Here is a 21,575-nt window from a genome sequence, read left to right on the forward strand (position 1 = left end):
TTGGTTTCATGTTTCTGTCTCTCTGCTGTAGAAACTTATTACAAAAAGAAGGTTAATTTTGGACATGCACTTCCCTTTTCTACCAGTAGGGGTTAAATGAAAGGTTGTAAAAAATGTTCACTCTCTCCCTCTACTGATTTACACTGGTTTAATGTACCTGTCTCACTGCTGTAGAAAGTTATTACAAAAAGGTTCATTTTGGACATTCAGTTCCCTTTTTTACCAGTAGGGGTAAAAAGAAAGGTTGCGAAAAATGTCCACTCTCCCCCTCTATAGATTGACAGTGGTTTTATGTCTCTGTCTCCCTGCTGTAGAAAGTTATTACAAAAATAAGGTTAATTTTGGACATGCAATTCCCTAATCAGCCACTTGGGGTAAAAAGAGAATATTGTGAAAAATACCCACTGCCCCCCTCTATTGATGGACACTGTCTTTATGTCTCTGTCTCCTTGCTGTAGAAAGTTATTACAAAAAGAATGTTAATTTTGGACATGCAATTCCCGTTTCTGCCTGTAGGGGCAAAAAAGAGGTTGTGAAAAATGTCCACGGTTCCCCACTATTGATTGACACTGTTATCATGTCTATATGCCCTTTAACTAAAAAGATATTACAAAAACACCGCCGACTGAGCTATAGCAAAAAACTAAGAAAGTTTGCACTTCCCCCACGGTCCCTAACTGAAGGCTCTGCTGAGAGCGTTCTCTCCCGGCTTTCTGCACATTGCGACGGCTTGCACGGGGCCGTGCTTATTATATCGAGGGAAAATATAGTAAAAGAAGGCTGTGGAACATGATCAGCTTTGCCCTTTTGGAGGTCACACTGTTTAGATTTTTTTTAGGGCAATTCGTTTTGGAGTTATTGGCGTTTACCGCTGAATGTGTCACGAATATCGAAAACAAAAACAACTTGACCCCGCTACGTCAGTAGCATTTGAGGAGAATGACTTACAGTCATAAAATCAACTGTAATTGTTCATGTAGGTGTCAGCTATAATGCACAAGTAAATTGAATGTTTGATATTTATTAAAATAAACGGTAAATCAAATGTAAATTATGTTACTTTTTCACATGGGCTCATTTAAGAGTTAAAAATCACGTTATTGGTGTCGCTTAAACCCACGGACATGAAAAACAACCCGCGGAGAAGTGTTAAAGTAGCCCAATTCTTGGCAACTCTGGTTTTTTCGCGAGGTCGATTCTCTTGCGGTACTTTGGATGCAGTTGCCTAATTGTTACTGGTTAGGGAGCCGACTGGTGTTCCAATCCTGACTCTATGCTATTCCTGTTCCACTCTCTCCACCCAAGACTTTTCTGTCCTGTCCACTTCAGCGCAAAAAATAAAATAAAATAAAATAAAGCCTGTGGTGTACAAAACCTGAAGATCCATTCACAATGTAGACCTTGTTCAGGAAAAGTTTGTAATAAAATATGTGAAAAATGCAGTGGTAAATGACATAACCTTTGCAGTATAGCCTATGCCTATTTAATTTAAAATAAGATAGGCTATATGTTTTGTCATATTCTGTTAAAAAAAAATAAAAAATTTTCATCAAAGAAATGATGATTTATTGCAAAGGTATATTATAATATAAACCAATTGTAACCAAATTTGTCATTAGGACAATATAGTGAACAAATAGGAAAAATAGAAACAAAGATCAGAAATGTGGTATATAGCCTAGTCTACTATACTTGTCACACTTGTAATTTCTGTTGCCATCACTTCGAAAATGAAGCCATTCCAATAATGGTGTTTTAAGAATGTATTTGTTCAACATTATGAAATAACATCATAAAGACGTTACAAGAACGTTGTTATGGGAACGTTTTGCTCAACATTATGAGAACATCAGTCGAGTAAAAATAACATCATAAAGATGTTACAAGAACGTTGTTATGGTAACGTTTTCCTCAACATTCTGAGAACATCAGTCAAGTAAAAATAACATCATCAAGACGTTACAAGAACGTTGTTAAGGGAACGTTTTCCCTCAACATTCTGAGAACATCAGGCAATTAAAAATGACATCATAAAGACGTTACAAGAACGTTGTTATGGGAAAATTTTCCCTCAACATTCTGAGAACATCAGTCAAGTAAAAATAACATCATAAAGACGTAACAAGAACGTTGTTATGGGAACGTTTTCGCTCAACATTCTGAGAACATCAGTCAAGTAAAAATAACATCATAAAGACGTAACAAGAACGTTGTTATGGGAAAGTTTTCGCTCAACATTCTGTGAACATCAGGCAATTAAAAATAACATCTTAAAGACGTTACAAGAACGTTGTTATGGGAACGTTTTCCCTCAACATTCTGAGAACATCAGGCAATTAAAAATAACATCATAAAGACGGTACTAGAACGTTGTTATGGGAACGTTTTCCCTCAACATTCTGAGAGCATCAGGCAATTAAAAATAACATCATAAAGACGTTAAAAGAACGTTGTTATGAGAACATTTTCGCTCAACATTATGAGAACATCAGTCAATTAAAAATAACATCATAAAGACGTAACAAGAACGTTGTTATGAGAACGTTTTCGCTCAACATTATGAGAGCAGTCAATTAAAAATAACATCATAAAGACGTTACAAGAACGTTGTTATGAGAACGTTTTCCCTCAACGTTACGACAATGTATTTTAACTATGAAAACATTATAAGACTGTTCCAGAAACATTATGTCAGGAACGTTTTTTTCTAACATTTACATAACTTTTACATAATGTTATTGAAAGTTAATAGGAACGTTCCCTGTTAGCTGGGTATATAACTCTATAGGCCAATGGTGGGAAGATTGTAAAATTAGAACGAAAAAAATTCTTTATGAAAGAAGGTACAAGAATTAAAAAGAGCAAAGCCTTGGCTTGTAAACTATATCAAAGAAATTACAACAATTCTATACTATGGCTCATTCCGGATTTGATGTTATTGATGATATAATGAAACTAAAAAAAAAGTATTTCAGATATTTATGCTGAACAGAGTAGGAGTTTTATGATAAGGAGTAGATTACAAAATATGGAATCCAATGAAAAGTGCACCCGCTATTTCTTTAAAAAAGTGCTCCAGGCAAAAGAACGGTTAAAGACAAACTAAAGAAACAAGATAATGAAATCATAACTGAAACAAAAGATTTAATTTCATACATTCATTCCTTTTATCAAGATCTGTTCTCTAAAAAGGAAATAGATGAGGAAACTATGTGTAATTTTCTGTCAGAAAGTCATGTAGAAGAAGAACTGCTGATTGATTATAGAAAGAGATTTCACGATCATAGATTTGATAAAAGCGCTGAATAGTATGAAAGGTAATAAATGTCCAGGAATGGATGGTTTGCCCAAAGAATTTTACGTCAAATTTTGGGAAGAGTTGAAAGATACAATGTTGTTAATGTTTAAAGAAAGTCTTAATTTAGGTATACTCCCACCAACTTTGAGGGAGGGTATTGTTTCAGTTTTATTTAAGAAAGGGGATAAATCTGACCTGAAGGATTGGTGCCCTTTAACATTGTTGGGAACTGATGTAAAAATATTGTCCAAAGCGATATTTTTCCGTCTCCAACCTATTATGACAAGTTTAATTGGGGATGATCAAACATGTGGGATAAAGGGTAGATCCTTACAACAGAATCTGGCTCTGTTACGAGATTATTTTCTCTATACTCAAGATCGTAAAATACCCTTGTGTGTTTTGGGATTAGACTTAGAAAAGGCCTTTGACAGTATTGACCATTGATTTCTACGCAAAGTGCTACATAGTTCCGGCCTTGGGAAATCAATGTATAGAGGGATCAATCTGTTATATACAGAGTGTCAGAGTCGTATTTTGGTTAATGGCCATCTGGTTCGTTCAGGAGTACGCCAGGGCAGTGGCTTATCTCCGTTGCTATTTGTATTAGCTATAGAACCATTAGCTCAAGCCATTAGACAAAATCCTGAACTGAAAGGGTTAGTAATTCCGGGGAGCTTGGGCAAAGATGCAAAGATATCGCTATACATGGATCACCTTACACTTTTACTTACGAATAATCAATCAGTAGAAAAAGCATTACAGGTATGTGATCGTTTTATGCTAGCAACTGGCATTAAGATTAATAGAAGTGAGTTAGAGATATACAGTATTGTTCAAAATAATAGCAGTATAATGTGACTAACCAGAATAATCAAGGTTTTTCGTATATTTTTTTATTGCTACGTGGCAAACAAGTTACCAATAGGTTCAGTAGATTCTCAGAAAACAAATGAGACCCAGCATTCATGATATGCACGCTCTTAAGGCTGTGCAATTGGGCAATTAGTTGAATTAGTTTAAAGGGGTGTGTTCAAAAAAATAGCAGTGTGGCATTCAATCACTGAGGTCATCAATTTTGTGAAGAAACAGGTGTGAATCAGGTGGCCCCTATTTAAGGATGAAGCCAACACTTGTTGAACATGCATTTGAAAGCTGAGGAAAATGGGTCGTTCAAGACATTGTTCAGAAGAACAGCGTACTTTGATTAAAAAGTTGATTAGAGAGGGGAAAACCTATAAAGAGGTGCAAAAAATGATAGGCTGTTCAGCTAAAATGATCTCCAATGCCTTAAAATGGAGAGCAAAACCAGAGAGACATGGAAGAAAACGGAAGACAACCATCAAAATGGATAGAAGAATAACCAGAATGGCAAAGGCTCAGCCAATGATCACCTCCAGGATGATCAAAGACAGTCTGGAGTTACCTGTAAGTACTGTGACAGTTAGAAGACGTCTGTGTGAAGCTAATCTATTTTCAAGAATCCCCCGCAAAGTCCCTCTGTTAAAAAAAATGCATGTGCAGAAGAGGTTACAATTTGCCAAAGAACACATCAACTGGCCTAAAGAGAAATGGAGGAACATTTTGTGGACTGATGAGAGTAAAATTGTTCTTTTTGGGTCCAAGGGCCACAGGCAGTTTGTGAGACGACCCCCAAACTCTGAATTCAAGCCACAGTACACAGTGAAGACAGTGAAGCATGGAGGTGCAAGCATCATGAAATGGGCATGTTTCTCCTACTATGGTGTTGGGCCTATTTATCGCATACCAGGGATCATGGATCAGTTTGCATATGTTAAAATACTTGAAGAGGTCATGTTGCCCTATGCTGAAGAGGACATGCCCTTGAAATGGTTGTTTCAACAAGACAATGACCCAAAACACACTAGTAAACGGGCAAAGTCTTGGTTCCAAACCAACAAAATTAATGTTATGGAGTGGCCAGCCCAATCTCCAGACCTTAATCCAATTGAGAACTTGTGGGGTGATATCAAAAATGCTGTTTCTGAAGCAAAACCAAGAAATGTGAATGAATTGTGGAATGTTGTTAAAGAATCATGGAGTGGAATAACAGCTGAGAGGTGCCACAAGTTGGTTGACTCCATGCCACACAGATGTCAAGCAGTTTTAAAAAACTGTGGTCATACAACTAAATATTAGTTTAGTGATTCACAGGATTGCTAAATCCCAGAAAAAAAAAAATGTTTGTACAAAATAGTTTTGAGTTTGTACAGTCAAAGGTAGACACTGCTATTTTTTTGAACACACCCCTTTCAACTAATTGCCCAATTGCACAGCCTTAAGAGCGTGCATATCATGAATGCTGGGTCTTGTTTATTTTCTGACAATCTACTGAACCTACTGGTAACTTGTTTGCCACGTAGCAATAAAAAATATACTAAAAACCTTGATTATTCTGGTTAGTCACATTGTACTGCTATTATTTTGAACAATACTGTAAGTGAGATTTTATATCTGAATTGGTCAGAACCTAAACAAAATTTTGGATTGAAAAATCAAGATAAAGCCATTAAAATTTTAGGAATGGTATGGTGTAAAGATATGGAAGAAAGAAATTGGAAGAAAGATCATAGCATCGCTTACATATATAGCGGCAACTTTGCCTGCCTCAAGACGTTTCTTAAATTCAGTAAAGAAAATGATGTTTCATTTTTATGGGATTGTCCATATGCTCAGAGGATATGGAATCAGATACGACCATGGTTGTCAAATTTGTACAGAATGCTAAGCGAGGGAGATATTTGGTATGGAGAATTAAAAGAGGTTCATTCCAATAAATGGATTTGTTGGTGGGCAATTATAAACATCTTTAAAGAAGCATTATGGAAATCTAGAAATGTTTGTGTATTTCGGTCTCATGAGATCTCATTTAAATCAGTAGTAAAATCGAGCTTAAGAAGTATTGGTGACTATATTGTAAGAGACGCACAGAAAATGACAGTTGATGAAATGGATAAGATTTGGAACATACCAAATGTCTCTCCCTTTAATAAGGTATGGAAGATGAGGTTATGTAATATGGAATTGTATGTATTATATGCTAAGCTCTGTTCCTTCCTTATTTCTCCTTGTAATTGCCTTGAGTGGCCTTTTTAAGTAAAAAATAAATAAACGTTTGGAAAAAAAAAGGTTCACCCAAGGCGAGGCTTGTCCATTGCACTCCGGCCATGCTGACCCCTGCGAATTCCCCAAATGCGGGAATCTCGACTGCATAATTTATGGTAGTGGGGGACTGCGTTTGCGCTCTCCCCTGAAATTGTAGGTAAAACAAAGCAGATGTTTTTTCCAGTTTTTTTTCTTTCGTTCCAGAATGGGGAGTTCTGTCACATGCGAGGTATGTGTTGTGCGCCTGTGAAACAAAGTCACTTAGGCTCTTGAAGAATCGGACCCCGCTGGGTAGTTTAGTTCGAATATAGCACAGACCTCACTTTGAAAGCCGAATAGACTGACTGCAGCCTAGCTGTAGCTGTCTCCATGTTGTTTGGTTGTCCTTTTTCAGTTCGTATTAATTTAGTTGTCGCTTACAGCGCCACCAAGTTGCCTGTCGCAGCGCCCTTTTTCACCTGGCCTCTGACTCAGCCCCTGCACAGGTGTGCCGATTTGGGTGAAGGGATCTCATTCCTTCCTGGAGTTATAGCCATTCGAGCCATCCCGGACACGCCACCTTAGCATGTTGTGAGGTCCCCTCGTCAAGGTGGAATTTCCACTTTTTTTGGATGTTTATTGACAGTCAGACTCCAGAGAAGCTTGCTGTGCTGATTTGGGTGGGACTGGGCCAAATACCTGGTGCAATCTTTGTGGAGATTCAAACCACCTCTACAGAGATTGCCCTAAAAGTTTTGCCAACAAGCTCAAAATGGCTGCCCCACATTGGCACCAAACAAATGAAGAAAGGAAGGAGGAGGTGGTCCCTGAGATTTTGGCGGGAATTTCAAATTCCCAGACGGCCTCAGGGATTGGGCAGGAAGGAGGAAGTTGGGCGGCCACAGGGGCGGAGACAGATATGGAACTCGAAAAAGTCATGGTAGAAGAAGAGAGCGAGGAAGAAACAAGCTCTTCCCTAGAAACAGTTTCGGATCTGGTTCAGGAATTCAGTGGGAGTGAATTTGAGTGTTCACTCCCAAATGCTCAAGTGCAAAAAAGACCTGCGGGATCTCCTCTGTTGGAAACGGAGGAGAAAAAAGCTAGGGCAGCACAGCGGCTTGATAGTTCCGATTTGGAAGATCAAGAACGCATGTGGCCCCTAGAGTCCCCAAATGAGGTTTCTTTTTTGCACATCAAGCTAAGAACATCGTCGCCTAGGGAGTTACAAGAGGGTTTCTCTGTAGCACCCGAGGCGTCAAGCACCTGCTCTCCGGGCCCCAGTTCATCTGGGAGAAAGGAAGGGCAGGTGAAACAAGATAAAAAATTATTTTAAATATATTTTTGTAGTCTTTTTGTCTTTCTGTTTAAATGTCTCATACTGTTTTTACCATACTGCTCATGGCCCTCACTATCTCTACCATTAATGTAAGAAGTGTGAGGTCCACCTTATAAGCACAGAGCATTTTATCCTTTTTAAAATGTTTTAAGTCAGATTTGTTTTTACTGCAAGAGTGTGCTCTGCCCTTTAAGTCATGGCCTTTAAGTCATGGCCATTTAAGTCATGGTCATCTCAACCATTAAGTCATGGCCTAATGGTTAGCGGGTTGGACTCCCAATCAAAGGGTTGTGAGTTCTAGTCTCGGGCCGGACGGAATTGTGGGTGGGGGGAGTGCATGAACAGCTCTCTCTCCACCTTCAATACCACGACTTAGATGCCCTTGAGCAAGGCATTGAACCCCCAACTGCTCCCCGGGCGCTGCAGCATAAATGGCTGCCCACTGCTCCGGGTGTGTGCTCACAGTGTGTGTGTGTTCACTGCTCTGTGTGTGTGCATTTCGGATGGGTTAAATGCAGAGCACAAATTCTGAGTATGGGTCACCATACTTGGCTGAATGTCACTTCACTCACTCACTTCACTTTTTAAGTAGCTACAGGAAGTTGGAGGAGATGTGGACCATGGGGCCCTCAATATGGAGTGGCTCCAACATCAACAAGAATGACGGTGTCGCTATTTTAATCAACAATTCAAACATCACGGTGAAGCATAGCACTGTGGTTAGGGAAGGGCGGGCTCTTTTAGCAAACCTGATTTTTTTAGGGAGAGATTTCAAGGTTCTTAATGTGTATGGTTTTACAGAAAAAAAATGACAGGTATGAGCTTTTAGACGACCTGCAGCCCCACATGTTAGGCAGGGCTCCCCTAATAGTAGCAAGGGATTTTAACTGTGTTTTATCCAAAACAGATAGGAAGAAATTTTAAGTTAGGAAAGGATTTTAAGTTAGTTGACTGTTTTAAACAACTGCATCAAAGAGAGGAGGGCTTCACCTGGTTCAGTGGTGATGGCGCCAGAGCCTCTCAAATTGACTATGTTTTTACAAGGGACTGCCCGCCAACCGATGCAACATTGACCCCTCCCTTTTTTTCTGATCACATGATGCTGTCTTGCACCCTTTCACTTTCCATGGGTGTGACGGTAGGAAGAGGGCTGTGGAAGCTGAACTGTTCCTTATTAGAGGATGAAGAAGTCGTTAGAGAGTATAGGGAGCAGTTCAGCCAATGGCAGACCCTCCAAGACTTTTATGATACTCGTGCACAGTGGTGGGAAGTGGTTAAGGACCGGACAAGACATTTTTTTTTAAACATAGGGAAATGGAAAAAGAACTAGGAAAGAAGACACATGATGGGGCTGCTGAAACTATTTTAACCTTTTAAACAGTGGATTGGATTTTACAGAGGAGATAAAAGAAGTCAAGAAAGAAATGTCAGTTTTAATCGAAGTTCAGAGTAGGGGTGTAATTTTAAGATGTAAAGAAAGAGAAATAGAAGAAGGGAAGAAATGCACAAGATACTTTAAAAAAAAAATTATAACACGGGGTGAGTCAATATCTGCTTTGAAGACTTTTACCGTGAGGGAAGTAAGCGGCACAAAAGAGATTTTAAATAAAACTGAAAACTTTTGCAAAAGAGTGCAAAAGAGTTTTGGGGTTTGGGGTTTTAGAGGAAGTTTGAACCTTTTTTATATAAAAGCCCAGATGTGCTTTTATCCCAGGATTTTACAGTTTTAGAAATTCAAAAAGCTTTAAAACATTTTAAAAAAGGGAAGTCCCCTGGCATTGATGGACTTCCCTTTGAATTTTATCTGACTTTCTGGGACATTTTAGCACACAAACTAAATTTTACCAGTGGACTTGAAAACCTCAGTGTCTTTTAACTTGCCTAAAGAGTACAGTTTTATAAAAAAGTTTTTAAAGAAATACCTTTTAGAGAGTGAAGATGTCACCATTTTAACTCAACACAAGTCTCTCATTTCTGTTGTGCAGGACCGGGAACCGGTGAGTCCAGTTCAGGGCCTCACACCAAGTGAGGCCAAACAGGTTTGGCGGAACGCGGCTAACCCCACTCTCCAGAACAGGCACAAGGACTTATCGTGGATGGTGGCTCATGAGATCCTCCCGGTCTGGGCAGTTATGCACTCCAGAGCCATGGCCAAAAACCCCATATGCCCGCGGTCCGACTGCAATTCCCCGGAGACCGTCCACCACCTGCTCTGGGAGTGCAGCACTGCGCGGGACCTGTGGGCCAAGACCGGCCCTCTGTATTTCCCGTGCCTACCAGCGGGTGGGGCCCAGTTCGGGTACCAGTTCGCCATCCTTGGGGTGGGCCAGGGCTTGAAGGACTTGACGGCACAGAAATTTACCTCGCTCTGGCTCACCCTCAACGTCATCAAGGATGCCATCTGGGCCACCAGAAACCTGCTGGTGGGGAAGCATGTTACGGTAACCCTCCATGCATGTGAGCTAAAGGTAACATCAATGCTGCAGGGGTACCGGACGACGATATTCGGACAGGGGGGCCAAGGTCACACAGAGAGGGTCCCGGCAGGCATCGACCCTGGCCACCCGTAGATCCACCCTCACCACTCTGGCTACGGGAGCAGCGGGCCAGAGGGCCGGAGGAGAGGGGATCTCCGCTGAGCCCATAAAGTAGCATGTCCCTGTTCTGGAGAGTGGGGTGATGACCCACTTGATAAGGACTCACCCCGGTCTTGCACAACAGATGATTTTTAATAGGTGTTTTTATTGTGTTTTATCAATGAAATTGGTTTTATCAATATATATATATATATATATATATGAGGCTTATTTGCTTTTTTAAAATTTGTATTTTACTTTTGAAACTGACCGCACCTTTAAAACACACCTCAAACTTGGACTTTTAAAAATAAGCAAAACACTGTGGTTTTAATCAAATGCTTTTTAACAATGATTGTTTCTTTCATTTTACCATGTGCATTTATTATATATATTACATTGCTTGTTTAAATGTTTGATTAAAATGAAAATTGTGTGTGAAAAAGTAAAAATGCAAATGGGAAAAAAATTGTAAATGGTGACAATAAAAATCTAAAAAAAAGAAGAAAAAAAAAATCTGTTCTTTTCAGTTTAATATCTGATACGTCCCCCATCCGGAGACTACATATTAAATGGATTTTTAGATCACGGCGCTGGAGCTGGGGCTTGCTCCATCCACTCCATGCATCGGCCTGGTATTGCAGTGTCTCCAGCAATGGTGTGCTTTCCCTTTTTGGCGATAGCGGTTATTGTGTCGAATAGCAGAACAAGGAATGAGATCTGCCCTTGCAGATGCTGTGGTTTATTGCAAACTTTTTTTCCTGATGCGCCCTCCTGTGGTCTTGGACTCTTCCACGAACGACGCACCCACCTGAGGTCTTGAAGTCATTCACAGACGAGGTGATGCATCGAATCAGGTGTGTTCGGTTCGAGTTGTGAAGCACCGGCCCATGAGTTGGCAGTTTCCAGGCCAGTAATGGAAGGCACCCGTCCTTCCTTTCCTGGAGGGGGCGGAGGGCTAACCATTGGTGTGGATGGTAGAGACGCAAATCATACCTCTGGCTGACCGCCTGGGCCTTCATACTTACCTGGCAGGGGGAGACACCATGGTCAAGAAGGCGGTTCACCCAGGGCAGGGGAGACACCATGATCAAGAAGGCGGTTCACCCAGGGCTTGTTTGTCATCTTGGTTCAGAACTCTTTTTCGTTTTGCCTGCCCTCAACCCTTGGGGAATGGAGAAAGATAATGGCGACTCAAGCACCACGGTGGAATGCGGCAAGATTCGAGCTGTTGGAAGACTTAGAAATGGATTGGATGACTTTCAGCAGAAGGATACTACAAACAGAGTTGGATTTGAACCCTTTTCAACTGGACTACATCTTTGCCTTACCGGGTTGGAAAACGTTTGAAGTTAACTTTGCTACTCTATTGTTATATGAACAATGCTTGGAAAGATTTCGGACAAAAATGAAAGAAGCTGCCTGTTTTCAAAAGATTGAATTGATCCCCTTGGCTGAGAGAGAATTCAGAACTGTGACTGTGATGATGTATTCAGAAAAGATTGAAAATTGAAGATATTTCTACATGGCTCTCATCCCAGCTAACAGGGAACGTTCCCATAACTTTCACTAACATTATGTAAAAGTTATGTAAATATTAGAAAAAAACGTTCCTGACATAATGTTTCTGGAACAGTCTTATAATGTTTTCATAGTTAAAATACATTGTCGTAACGTTGAGGGAAAAGGTTCTCATAACAACGTTCTTGTAACGTCTTTATGATGTTATTTTTAATTGACTGATGTTCTCATAATGTTGAGCGAAAACGTTCCCATAACAACGTTCTTGTTACGTCTTTATGATGTAATTTTTACTTGACTGATGTTCTCAGAATGTTGAGGGAAAACGCTCCCATAACAATGTTCTTGTAATGTCTTTATGATGTTATTTTTACTTGACTGATGTTCTCATAATGTTGAGCGAAAACGTTCCCATAACAACGTTCTTTTTACGTCTTTATGATGTTATTTTTACTTGACTGATGTTCTCATAATGTTGAGGGAAAACGCTCCCATAACAACGTTCTTGTAACGTCTTTATGATGTTATTTTTAATTGCCTGATGTTCTCAGAATGTTGAGGGAAAACGTTCCCATAACAACGTTCTTGTAACATCTTTATGATGTTATTTTTAATTGACTGATGTTCTCATAATGTTGAACGAAAACGTTCTCATAACAACCTTCTTGTAACGTCTTTATGATGTCATTTTTACTTGACTGATGTTCTCAGAATGTTGAGGGAAAACGTTCCCATAACAATGTTCTTGTAACGTCTTTATGATGTTATTTTTACTTGAATGATGTTCTCATAATGTTGAGCGAAAACGTTCTCATAACAACCTTCTTGTAACGTCTTTATGATGTTATTTTTAATTGACTTATGTTCTCATAATGTTGAGCGAAAACGTTCCCAAAACAACGTTCTTGTTACGTCTTTATGATGTTATTTTTACTTGACTGATGTTCAGAATGTTGAGAGGGAAAACGTTCCCATAACAACATTCTTGTTACGTCTTTATGATGTTATTTTTACTTGACTGATGTTCTCAGAATATAGAGGGAAAACGTTCCCATAACAACGTTCTTGTAACGTCTTTATGATGTTATTTCATAATGTTGAACAAATACATTCTTAAAACACCATTATTGGAATGGCTACATTTTCGAAGTGATGGCAACAGAAATTAAAAGTGTGGCAAGTATAGTAGACTAGGCTATATACCACTGATCATTTCTGATCTTTGTTTCTATTTTTCCTATTTGTTCCCTATATTGTCCTAATGACAAATGTGTTTACAACTGGTTTATATTATAATATACCTTTGCAATAAATCATCATGTCTTTTTTTTTAGAATAGAATATGACAAAACATATAGCCTATCTTATTTTAAATTAAATAGGCACAGGCTATACTGCAAAGGTTATGTCATTTACCACTGCATTTGTCACATATTTTATTACAAACTTTTCCTGAACAAGGTCTACATTGTGAATGGATCTTCGGGTTTTGTACAACACAGGCTTTATTTTATTTATTTTTTTTTGCGCTGAAGTGGACAGGACAGAAAAGTCTTGGGTGGAGAGAGTGGAACAGGAATAGCATAGAGTCAGGATTGGAACACCGGTCGGCTACCTAACCAGTAACAATTAGGCAACTGCATCCAAAGTACCGCAAGAGAATTCGGTCTCGCGAAAAAAACAGAGTTGCCAAGAATTGGGCTACTTTAACACTGCTCCGCGGGTTGTTTTTCATGTCCGCGGGTTTAAGCGACACCAATAACTTGATATTTAACTCTAAAATGCTCTAAAAACCCTCACCAAAAACGTGTATTTTACCTCACCGGAATGCGATTTTTATGGGGGATCCCTATAAACATGAGTGGACTGGTTTTGTGAAAATCTGGCAACCCTGAAACAAGCCGTCTTTCAGGTTCTGACGTCATCACGGTGCGTATGCTTCATGCAGCGCCGTTTTCAAACGAATGGAATTCAAAATCTGCAGCTCACCTTTATATATGTCTACTAGGGATGGGCGATACCTAATTTTTCCATGCGATACGATACCAATACATTTTGTTACAATTTTAACGATACCGATACCAATACACCAATACCGATACTACTTATAATTTTAAAAGTGTATGTGATTTTTCTAAATATTCTTAATTTAGTATACATATATATATATATATATATATATATATATATATAAAAAAAAAAATATATATATATATATATATATATATATATATTTGCAGTTACCATGGCTACAAGAACAATGATTTGTGGTGTTATTGTTAAAACCATGGGTAATTTTTGTAAGGGAACCTGAAAAAAAAAGCACAAAAAGTAGCACAATTTACATATTGATTTACAGTTTATTTTAATAAATATCAAACATTCAATTCAATTGTGTATTACAGCTGACACCTACATGAACAATTACAGTTGTTTTTATGACTGTAAGTCATTCTCCTCAAATGCTACTGACGTTAGAAAAGTGTATACCAATATCGCATGTAACTTTAGAGATGGTCCCTAAATTTGAGACTCTCGAACCTCCAACGTCAAGCCAACTTCATTTTTCCATATTTTCTTTTCTCTGCGCCGGATAGGTGATGTCCTTTACCCAGGCATAGATGTCCATCCATCAATTATGAACATGCAGCCGCAAACATGAGGTGCGAGCAGTCGCGAGCGCGGATGGGAGAATGGGATTTGGAGCCCTATGCAGACTGCGTATTTTGTGTATAGGGAGTGGCGGTACTGCTGTCATTTTTCGCGCAAGTCGCGACCGTGCATGACGTGTTGTGATGGTGAATGGCACATTGCAGTGCGCGCAGCCGCATACCAATCAGTGTTAACGTCATACCGCCGCGACCACGAGACATTTTCTTTTAAGATCATACACACCCCTTACGAAAATTAACCATGGTTTTACTACAAATAAAACAAAAAAAACCATGGTTACTATAGTTAATCCATGGTAACCACAAATTAACCATGGTTTTGCTAAATTAACCATAGTATAACCATGGTATTTGTAGTAAATCTGTGGTTATACAAATGGTAGTCAACACGCCAAAAAACCATGGGTTACTACAGTTTTACTATAATAAAACCATGGTTATTTTTCGTAAGGGACACCGTCCCGATTGGCCTGCACACATTGCTTAAAAGATTTGATGTGCACATACCTAATATCTACCTCTGAGGCCAGATCGCAGCCATTCTGACAGGTGAGTCGATTACACAGTAGGTTGTGTTTTTTTTTTCTGCAAATTTGTATGACCGGGTAGCTAAATAGTTTAGAAGCTTGCAGTTATTTATGCGGGAGACAATTAACTTATAGGCTAACGTTATTTGTTGTTGTGTGGGATTTACTTTGAAGGCCTTTTTAAATCGAACTCCTATTTGTGTGCAGACAGGCTTTGCCACGTTATATTTGAATCTTAAACGTTTCATAACATTCAGTTTTAACGCAAAATACATATTAATTAACATTAGCCGTGTTTCCACTGTAGGGCCAACAGCAAGTGCATCACTACACGAGTCAGAAATATATTAATACGCCATGCTAAAGGATACGTACTTGCTTAAAGGCCATTAATGTCTTACAAACATTTTTTTATGCCTGTTAATGTCATAATCACTCAACAGAATAAATTCAGGTTATTGTAATTGCTATACTTTTCTGTGACTGTTAGTTGCACATGTAGGCTAATTAGACAATTAATCAGCTATATGTCAATACTTACAGTTATCTCTCTCTCTCTTTCTCTCTGACAGTTACTTTTCAAAAGTTTCTCAAACATGGAGTCTGACATAAACGGGGTATGATTTTTTCTTATTTTATTATTACAAAAAGAGAGTGGTTAGTACTTCAAGGTTGTAAGTGTTTGCACTTGGAACACAGTGTCATATGCATTGTTGTAACTCCAGCTGTGTGTGATCTTTGTAGAGGTGGAGTGGGCTAAGCACAGCACAACAAACCAAACACCAAAGCAACCCTGTGTTTTCCAAATTATTTTGTATAATTATGCACACAGTTTTATTTTTCTTGGTGCAGATATTGCTGTGTAGCATAATACAGCATTACTTTTATTTTCAGATCGATTGGCTGAGCCTCATGGGAGGCAACACACCTGGAGAGTCGGTCAGAAGACTGCTTAGGAAATTCGGGACGAATGCTCTATGGGCCCAATATAGTCTTAAAGGCCGCAAGGGAAAGAAGAATTTTCAGGAACTGGAAATATGTAATGTCATAATCCTTGAGTTGTTTCTCAGTTGTTTCTTATTCCAAACATTTTATAGTAAGTCGCAGAAGATAAACTTTATTTTCAAAGTAAGCTAGGCCAAAGACTGCATAAGGAAATGAGCAGTGTATTTGACATACTGTATGCTTAATCATCATTTATTGTAAGTAGCAGTAACATGTTTGGTTTTTGTGTATCTTAACTGCATTTTAAGATGCCTGTCGTCGAACACACACCAAGGTGCTGGAAAAAGTAATTGAGGACTTCATATCAGAAACACTGAGATAAGGTAAGGCTTTTTTAGTTTGTAAAACATTAATAAGGAAAACATAGCACATATAATACAGATTATACTGTATACTAATACTATGTTTTGTTTCCATAGATGCTACAATCTAAGGTGTCACTTCAGGTCGAAGCAGAGACTTCGGGAAAAGAAGACACACAGAACACACTTAATTAGTTGTTTTACACACAGAACGTATTTTACCAAATGTTTGAATTTATATTTGTTTATAAAAAAAGTTCCCAGGGTAATGTTTGGAGGATATTTGGATATTTTATATGACGTTTAAACATTCAGCATTTTTTCCCCCTATCATTTTTCTAACAAGATGAAAAATCTGGACATTTGGAATGTTTAAAATCATTTATAAATAATGTTTTCATAATGTTTTCAAGATGATAGAATGTAATGTTTCTATAACATTCACACATACCAAGAAAGAGCGTTCCTAATACATAAAAAAATGCAAATTTCAAACATTTAACGAACATTCCATAATAACATTTTCATAACGTTTTCAAGATGATAGAATGGATGTTTCTATAACGTTCACATAAACCTAGAAAAAACGTTCATAATACATTAAAAAAAGCACATTTCAAACATTTAACTAACATTCCTTAACATTTTCATAACGTTTTCAAGATGATAGAATGGAATGTTTCCATAACGTTCACATAAACCTAGAAAAAACGTTCCTAATACATTAAAAAAATTTACATTTAAGGAACATTGACTAATAACATTTTCATTACGTTTTCAAGATGATAGAATGGAATGTTTCTCTAACGTTCACAAACCAAGAAAAAACGTTCCTAATGCATTAAAAAAGCACATTTCAAACATTTAACGAACATTCCCTAATAACATTTTCATAACGTTTTTAAGATGATAGAATGGAATGTTTCTACAACGTTCACATAAACCTAGAAAAAACGTTCCTAAAACATTAAAAAAAAGCTAATTGTAAACATTTAAAGAACATTCAGTAATGACGTTTTCGTAGGTTTTTAAAATGGTAGGATGAAATGTTTCTGTAACGTTCGCAGAAACCCCACAATGTTCTCAATACATAAAAAAAACTTGCCGTTCTCAACGTTTACAAAACATTCCGAAATAAAGTTTTCATAACTTAAGGGAAATGTTAGTAAAATGTTCTGACAACTCATTTTTGTTAGCTGGGTAGATGGTTCAGTGATCCACATTTCCTACACTTCTTAGGTTGGCCATTATAGAACACAAAGCCTCTAATGGTGCCTAATTGGATGACTGATGGCAGATGGAGGAGCTCTCCTTTTTCATTAGTTCTCAACCGAACCTGGTATTTGGATGCTGCAGTTTTAATTCCATCTTCGTCTTTCACTTGAGAGGCTTTTTGTGACTGTGCAGTGCAATGAGAGCCATGTAGAAATATCTTCAATTTTGATCTTTTCTGAATACATAATCACAGTCACAGTTCTGAATTCTCTCTCAGCCAAGGGGATCAATTCAATCTTCTGAAAACAGACAGCTTCATTCTTTTTTGTCCGAAATCTTTCCAAGCATTGTTCATTTAACAATAGAGTAGTAAAAATAACTTCAAACGTTTTCCTACCCGGTAAGGCAAAGATGTAGTCCAGTTGAGAAGGGTTGAAATCCAACTCTGTTTGCAGTATCCTTCTGCTGACAGTCATCCGATCCATTTCTAAGTCTTCCAACAGCTCGAATCTTGCCACATTCCGTCGTGCTGCTTGAGTCGCCATTATCTTTCTCCAATCCCCAAGGGTTGAGGGCAGGCAAAACGAAAAAGAGTTCTGAACCAAGGATGACAAACAAGCCCTGGGTGAACCGCTTTCTTGATCATGGTGTCTCCCTTGCCAGGTAAGTATGAAGGCCCAGGCAGTCAGCCAGAGGTATGATTTGTGTCTCTACCGTCCATACCAACGGTTAGCCCTCCGCCCCCCTCCAGGAAAGGAAGGACGGGTGCTTTCCGTTACTGGCCTGGAAACTGCCAACTCATGGGCCGGTGCTTCCCAACGCCGTTTTTGGATGAAACTCTTTAACCGAACACACCTGATTCGATGCATCACCTCGTCTGTGAATGACTTCAAGACCTCAGGTGGGTGCGTCATTCGTGGAAGTGTCCAAGACCACAGGAGGGCGCGTCAGGAAAAAAAGTTTGCAATAAACCACAGCATCTGCTAGGGCAGATCTCATTCCTTGTTCTGCTATTCGACACAATAACCGCAATCCCCAAAAAGGGAAAGCACACCATTCCTGGAGACACTGCAATACCAGGCCGATGCATGGAGTGGATGGAGCAAGCCCCGCCTCCAGCTCCATGATCTAAAAATCCACTTAATATGTAGTCCCCGGATGGGGGACGTATCAGATATTAAACTTTTTTTTTTATTATTAAATCCATACACTCATATAAATTTACAAATGAACCACTTGTAACAAAGGCTTACATATTTTCAGTTTGAACATTCCAAACTCAAAAATAATTTCATATAAAGTGAACAACACATTACAATCAGCACCTCATAACCAATACTAGATTTTTGACACCCAAGACTTTATCCCACCCCTACCCGAGGGAGTCCCCCCCATACAGCCCTCATCCCCTCCTCCCCATAAACGACCTTAAACCCATTTACCTCTTTTACCAAACTTGCCAAAAGTGTTGAAAATAACTTTTGAGGTTCTAAACCAGGCAACTGCTTCCTCAGGCACCTTAGTCGCCAGTCCCATAAGATACGCTTCCCTTCTGAGATAGTAACCCATACTACTCTTTTCTGATCCTTCTCTATATTTCCCAACCCTCCTCCATACAACATTAAGTCCCGGGTAATCAGTGGTCCTCCCCACTCTCTCCACCACCCAGTGACTGCTTCCCATAAAGCCATTGCTCCTGGACATGACCACAAGGCATGCTCAATTGTCTCTTCTCCCCCACAACCCACTGGGCACAAAGGAGATCTGCCCTGACCATGCCTATATAAACGCTCCCGTACTGGAAGCCTCCCTAATGCTGCCAACCAGTTCACATCCTTACACCTCCCTACCAAATAATCTGGTTGCAAGGACAACCAGTTCACTTCAATTGGAGGCCCTGCCCCTCTAGCTTCCTTAACTGAGCTCTCCATCAACCTATCATACAGCTTCCTATGATTTAACAACAATGACTCTTCCAAGCACCAAGGATTTCCTTTAATGATGTCTGCCGCCACATTATAATGTTCAGGCCTATCCAGTGACCAAGGCACCCTATTACTCCACCCTGTTAAATGTCTCAAAGGCCAGCCCAACCAAAAGTGAGCCAACACATGTGCTTTATGCTCTGGAGCCTGTACCACTAGGCAAGCTGCAAATGCAATAAACAAAGCCGTAACCTTCCAAGGGAGGCACGGCACCCCTCTGCCTCCCTCAGCCAGAGGACGAAACATCTGCGCACTTGATACTAGCTCAGTCCTCCCTCTCCAAATAAAAGAAAAAATTAACTTCTCCATTCTCCTCCCCTGCCAAAAAGGTAGGGGAAAAACATAAGCCAGATGATTAATACTGGGCAACACATCTGCCTGTCACCAACCCCCTCCTCATAGACAAAGGCAATTTCCCACTTCCAGACTTTCCTGATAGACTTTAATGAGTTCAGGGGCAAGAAGGCTTGATAAAATTCAGCCGGGAGACCATCACCACCTGGAGACGTGCCTCTCTTCAAGGACTTAATTGCTACCTCTACTTCCTTCAAGGTGACCTCCTTCTCTAACCTGCCTGCCTCCTCTTCCTCCAAGGTCCTGTCCAGATCCTCTAGAAACCCCTCCGCTGTTGACTCTCTTATTTCTCTATTCACAAACAGCTCCTTATAAAAGGCAACTGAAGCCTTGAGCATTCCTTCAACTGAATAAACCTTACCCTTCTCTGTATTTAAACATTCCATACTGCTACGCTTCTGCCTGCCCTTCACAGTAGAAAAGAAAAACTTTGTAGGCCTTTCATCTAACACACGCTGACATACACCTGACTGCATAACAAACTTCTGTGCTTCCCCTCTATAATGTTCATTCAAAGAATCCTGCAAGAGTTTGGCTTTTTTCCACCCTTGCACAGTGCTCAATAGACCTTGAGAGCATAAAAATTGGAGTTCTTTAGTCCATTGACGCACTTGATTCCTCTTAGCCTTCCCCAAAGCTAAACCCCATGCCCTGCAAAAAAACCTAATCCTCTCCTTCACCCCTTCCCACCAGTCAGAATGTGACTGGTAGAATTCTTTTAAATTGCACCACCCAGCATATAATACCTGGAAAACCTTACAAAAGGTTTGGTCTTTGAGGTATGTAACATTCCTCCTCCACTTCCCCCGACCCCTTTGCCCTGCTTCCACCTCTGCCCCAGCCCCAACTAAACAATGATCTGAACACCACATTGGCTGCCTTGTGTAGCTACTAACTTTAACAGATTTTGAAAAAATAATATAATCCAACCGCAATGCCTCCTGCCAACTGTTCCACCATGTATAACCCAACCCCCCCCACCCCCCCCCCCCCCCTCCAGCTGTCTGACCTGAATCTTGTAATCCAAAACTTTTAATAACCCCTGCCAATTCACCCCCAGAACTTTTTTCTAGGGACATATTAAAATCCCCTGCCAAGACCACTAGCCGGTTCGTATATAATAACGGAAATATTTTTCCCAAAAAACCTTCCCTCTCCTCTCGCTAACTTGGCACATACACATTTATGAACCACAAGGCCACCCCCCTCCATCTTGCATCCACGAACATCACCCTCCCTGGAACAATCACCCCAGATGTTTCAACTATCACCTCCCAGGAAAATAATAAAATCCCCACCCCATCCGCCCTCACATTCCCCACTCCCCAAAAGGATGGTCCCCGAGTACAATCCTTCGAAAAATTCTCCACATCCCTTTCATTCTACAAGTGACATTCTTGTAAATACAAAACATCATAATATAAATCTTTAACAGAAAAGAAAACTGCTGTCTGGCATTCTGCCATTTTCAGCCCTCTTACATTAAATGTTGCCACTCTTAACAGTCCCATTGAAAACCTTTAGACTCCCTCCAAAAGCCCCCATATCACCCACAATACTTCCCCAACCCACTTCCCCCCTTATTCCTCATTTTTCCCACATTCTCTTCTTCCCCTTCCTCCCTTTACCCTCCTTGAAACCACTTCAGACCATTCCCCGGATTCTGCTATCATTTCTTC

General features: G+C 39.6%; 1 long non-coding RNA gene, 1 other non-coding gene and 2 pseudogenes across 2 annotated transcripts; 3 read left to right on the plus strand and 1 right to left on the minus strand.

Annotated features, from left to right (window-relative positions):
• Positions 1-6,389: 6,389 nt before the first annotated feature.
• Positions 6,390-6,572, plus strand: LOC127945417 (uncharacterized; annotated as a pseudogene).
• A 4,227-nt stretch (positions 6,573-10,799) lies between these two features.
• Positions 10,800-10,984, plus strand: LOC127945655 (U2 spliceosomal RNA). Its single transcript, XR_008150933.1, has one exon. It is a non-coding gene; the product is annotated as a U2 spliceosomal RNA (small nuclear RNA).
• A 4,714-nt stretch (positions 10,985-15,698) lies between these two features.
• LOC127944825 (uncharacterized) lies at positions 15,699-16,552 on the plus strand. Its single transcript, XR_008150445.1, has 3 exons — positions 15,699-16,074; positions 16,289-16,363; positions 16,460-16,552. It is a non-coding gene; the product is annotated as an uncharacterized LOC127944825 (long non-coding RNA).
• Positions 16,553-18,600: 2,048 nt separating this feature from the next.
• On the minus strand, positions 18,601-18,764 carry LOC127945674 (uncharacterized; annotated as a pseudogene).
• Between the last annotated feature and the right edge of the window lie 2,811 nt (positions 18,765-21,575).

The sequence above is a fragment of the Carassius gibelio genome, chromosome A23 (assembly GCF_023724105.1).
Source record: "Carassius gibelio isolate Cgi1373 ecotype wild population from Czech Republic chromosome A23, carGib1.2-hapl.c, whole genome shotgun sequence".
Classification (NCBI taxonomy): Eukaryota; Metazoa; Chordata; class Actinopteri; order Cypriniformes; family Cyprinidae; genus Carassius; species Carassius gibelio.